Below are 4963 nucleotides of genomic sequence, written 5' to 3'. Positions count from 1 at the left end.
AGTGAAGGAGCAGTCCCTGCCCGGCCAGGCTGTAACCCAAACCCAGGGGCTGGGCAGCGAAGGACAGGCGCCGCCCCTGAGATTGGAGAACCAACTAGGGGAAAAAAAAAAAAAAAGCAGAAGAGTCTTTAAGTCATGTGGCACAAAGCCCACTTAACAACAGTGTCATCTTAGATAGGAAAAAATGTTTGGAGACACCCCATTGACTGCCTGGATCAATAGGGGACCACTTACAAATATCCTATTTTACTACCTACCCGAACTGCCCCCTCCTCTCACAACTCCACATCCCCTGGTATGTGTTTAGTGCAGGCAACAATATATTGCTGGGACTTTGGCTGCAAGATGGAAAATGCCTCCAAATAATAACCAGGGGCCTGGGCCTCAGGAGACATCTTGGGAAGTCTAAGAATCAGGACTTTGTTCTGGGGGCAACTGAAAGGCACCCCAAAAGTCGTGTGTTTTAGAAATTGTGTGTGGTGGCTCCTGGTTGAGATACCAGAATTTGTGAGAGTAAGGCAGGAGGATTGTTGAAAGCCTGGGCTATCTAGTGAGTGCCAGAGCCAGGTATGTTGGCACAAGCCTGTAATCCAATACCCAACAAACAGGTCAAGGCAGAAAGATGTGTAAACTCAAGGGCATTTTTCACTTAGATAATTTAGAAGAACTTAATAAGAAATTTCTCTTGGCTGGGAATGTAGCTCAGTGACAGATAACTTTCCTAGCAAGCATGAGAACTTGGGTTTAGCTCTCATCCCTAAAGTGAGTGGGAGGAACAGAAAAGACGTAGAAATTTCTTATAGGTGGTTAATTGTGCTAGACCTAGTATCCAGAAAGTGATCATTTCTGCAATCATAGTTAAGGTCCTAAATTTTTGCAATTTTTTTTTTAATGAAGACTTGAGTCTCACGTAACCCAGGCTGGTTGCTATGCAGCTGAGGATGACCTTGAACCTGAGATTCTCTTACCTCTGTCTCCTGGATGCTAGGGTTATACGCACATGCCACCACACGTGATTTACACAGTTGTGGGGTGCAAACCCAGGGAGGGTTTCATGCATGATATGAAGATGAATGCTCTACTGACTGAGCTGTATCCTAAGCCTCCCCTCTTTCTGGATTCTTTGTGTGTTCAGAAAGCATGTTCAGCATGTGGGGGTGCATGTTGCTTGTGCGTGTGCAGTACTTGACAACATTGGGTATTATTTCTCCTTAGGTACTGTCTACCCTGTGGGGTTTTTTTGTTTTTGTTTTTGTTTTGTTTGATTTTTGGTTTTTCGAGACAGGGTTTCTCTGTGACTTTGGAGGCTGTCCTGGAACTAGCTCTTGTAGACCAGGCTGGTCTCGAACCCACAGAGATCTGCCTGCCTCTGCCTCCCGAGTGCTGGGATTAAAGGTGTGCACCACCACAGCCCGCCTTTGTGTTTGGGAACTGGGTCTCTCACTGGCCTGAGGCTCCATGGTGGTCTAGTCATGGGATCTTCCTGTCTCTGCCTCCCAGCACTGGGATAACAAGCAAATGCCACCTTTATTTATTTGGCTTTTTTTTTTATAGGTTCTGGGGATTGAACTCGGGTCCTCGTGCTTGTGAGGCAAGCACATCAGCCCGGCCGTCTCCCCATGCTCTGCATTCTTAATTCCTCCATGGATTAAGCCAAAACTTTTCATCTGCACTCTTAGGGTCTGGACACTCACTTTCCTAGTGAGGAGAGGCTTTACATACGACACATAGAGAATCATGGATTCAGGCAGGAATTTGCTAACCTTTACAGTATACTTGGTAAACCTGTTCTCTGTCTTTATTGGGCTGGAAAGAGGAAGGGGAGAGGGGAGAATTCCAGAGCCATTGTCAGAAGAGCCAAATTCATAATTAGGATTGATAGTTAAGCAGAGTTCAGAACAAGGTCAAAGGTAAGAACAATAGATCAAAATAGGGTTTGAGGCCAGAGAACATACCAAAGCAACTTGTCATGTGACACCTTACCTGTACCCAAAGAGAAAAATCACTTGAAAGAGTTACAAGGTGAATGAACTGCACCCAAAGGAAGAAATGAAAATTACTAAGCAAACACTTAGAGCTGTTTTTTTATTTAAGACAATAGTCCATTCATAACTTTTCAATTACCCTCTTACTAGATAGTCAGAAAGTTCATGGACTGGGATAGTTTTTTTTTTTAATGTAATGCAAACAAATGTTCAGAATCTAGCATAGAGAGTAGCAAAAATTTGAAGAAACAATCACACGTACACTGTCTTCTACTGCTGAGAACTGGATTCAGGACCTGGGCAAGAGCAGTACTCACTCTTAACTACTCAGTCATCTCTCCAGCCCCAGCAGGCAGGTTTTACCCAAGTGAAGACAGGCAAATGGACAGGAAACAGGCTGGGTGTGGTGGTGGACATCTTTAACCCCAGCACTTGAGAGGCAGAAGCAGAATGATCTCTCAGAGTCTGAGGACAGCCAGAACAACATAGAGCCTGTATCAAAAAACCCCCAGACAAAAGGGACAGGTGTTCTGGCTTGACCCAAGCCAGAGTCTAAAAGAGGGAGTCTCAAGGGAGAAACTATCTCCCTAAGACCAGGCTGCAGGCTAGCCTCTGGGGCATCTTTCTAAACAGTGATTGGTGGGGGAGGGCCCAGTCCATTGTGGGTGGGGTTACTCCAGAGCTGGCGGTAGTAAAAGAAGAATGAAAAAAGCCACGAGAAACAAGCCAGTAAACAGTACTCCTCCTAGTCTCTGTATCAGCTCCTGCCTCCAGTCCAAAGGTCACCTCCCTTGTAAAAGACTTTTCCAGCCAAAATCAGACATTCCCTGTTCTCTGCTTCTGAAGTGACGACTTTAATTTTTGAGCCCCAAATCTGGACATATTGTTAGACAGTAAAGTCTCTCTCTCTCTCCCCCAACTCTCATTTCAGAGCTATAGATATAAAAATTCATTTAAACAGCTGTCTTTAATAAAGGAAAAATATAGGGAAACAACCAAATATTACATACTATGTCTGTGTTAATAGTCTACTATCAAACTTGATGGCAGCGTTGGCCTCTGAGGTAAAGGCATAATCTGATGTTCTGAGTCCTTTCAGGGCCCCGGGGCCCACATAGTTAAAAGAGAGAACAGACACCCAGAAGTAGTTCTCTGGCCTTCACATACATGTGGTGTTGTATGCACACATGTGCACCCCCATAGATACATCATTTTTATTCTAAAAAGTTTCTTAAAGGCATGTTCTGCACTCAATGTATTCCCACCTTCCTGAATATCTTTTCTCTTATTATCTATTTATCCTTTGTGCTCACAGATAAGCACTTGGGGAACCTGGATCATTAAACACACATAGGATTCTTCCTTCAAAGGAAGGGATATATATAAACTGTCACCTGCCCAGAAGACTGGGAGCAGATGTAGTTAATACTCTGGTGACCTTTGTGCTATGTGGCTGAGACCACACACTGAATTCTCCTCCCTACTCAGACCCTTATGTGAGCTTGTTTTTCCTTAGGCAATCTATAGAACCCATCTTTTTTTTTTAAGTCATTCGTTTTTTGTTTTTGTTTGTTTGTTTGTTTGTTTGTTTTTTCCGAGACAGGGTTTCTGTGTAGCTTTGGAGCCTGTCCTGGAACTCTTGTTGAAGACCAGGCTGGCCTCAAAATGACTGAGATCTGCCTTCTGAGTGCTGGGATTAAACGCGTGCGCCACCACTGCCTGGCTATAGAACCCATCTTTATGGACAGTGTCGCATGTACTTTACCGAGTTTTGATCTGCTCATGTCTGACCTTTAGCATACATTGTTCCTTAGGAGATCTATGTCTGCTTTATTGTGCACATGGGATTGAGTTATCAGGAAAGTTTTTACCAAATTGTGTTGTGCTTAAATATGCCTAAAATAAACTACTTGATGTCAGACTCCTGAGGTTTGATCCAACACCGGCTACATAGTTGCATTTAACTGAACTACATTCTTGCTTCCTGATGATTGCTGCTCTGTTGGCTGGGGTAGTTGCAGAGACTCTCCATACTAGAACAGACTGTGATTGTAGGGCAGGGATGAAATGGGGACTCAATACATTCATGGGGTGACAGGACTTGGGGAGGCTAGCATCCTCATAGCAATCTTGTTTGTGTGCTGTGAGGGGAAAAGCTATGTGAAGCATGGCCTCCTCTCTATTTCACATGGTTCATTTTGGTCCCCATCAGACCACATGATAATGAGACCATTGTGCCTTTACTGCCTAAGCCAGGAGTCTGCAGCCAGGAAGTGTTCAGCTAGTGTTTGTCCAGTGAAGGCATGAAGGAAGCTCTTGTGTTAGATTTCAAAGCCCAGCCTGACTCAGTGTATAGAGGAGAGGACAGCTTGTGGAGGGAGGCAACAGTCAAGAAGAAACAATGATGGGTTCACTTAAGGATCCAAGATGTAGAAGAGCCTGGCACATAGCAGACATTTCATGAGTGTGTGTTGGATGAGTAATATAGACAAACCAAAGTAGAGATCTGTGGGGAGTCTGGTAGTGTGAGGGAACCTCCGTATTGCGCTAGAAACAAACAGTGCATGAAGTAGGAATTGGACCATGAAATAAAGTGGAATGTCATTGAGTGACACACTCTGTCCCAGGTATATGTGTATTCTCTTTCTGTTGTGATAGAACACCTGACAAAAGAGGAGAGAGTTAAATTAAAAAAAAAAAAGAGACAGACCAGAGAGGAGAGAGAGGGAGTGACACAGACAGACAGACAGGCAGACAGACAGACAAGCACACACACACACACACACACACACACACACACACACACACACACACACACACACACACACAGAGTCTGGTATGGGCCTTTGAAACCTCAAAGCCCACCCATAGTGATAGTGATGAACTTTCTCCAGCAAGGCCACGCCTCCTAATCCTCCTAATCCTTGTTATCTTTTCAAATAGTTCTACTCCCTGGTGACCAAGCATTCAAATCTACG

This window comes from Mesocricetus auratus, unplaced genomic scaffold (assembly GCF_017639785.1).
Source record: "Mesocricetus auratus isolate SY011 unplaced genomic scaffold, BCM_Maur_2.0 Super-Scaffold_100022, whole genome shotgun sequence".
NCBI classification, from domain to species: Eukaryota; Metazoa; Chordata; class Mammalia; order Rodentia; family Cricetidae; genus Mesocricetus; species Mesocricetus auratus.
This window is presented reverse-complemented; position numbering follows the sequence as displayed.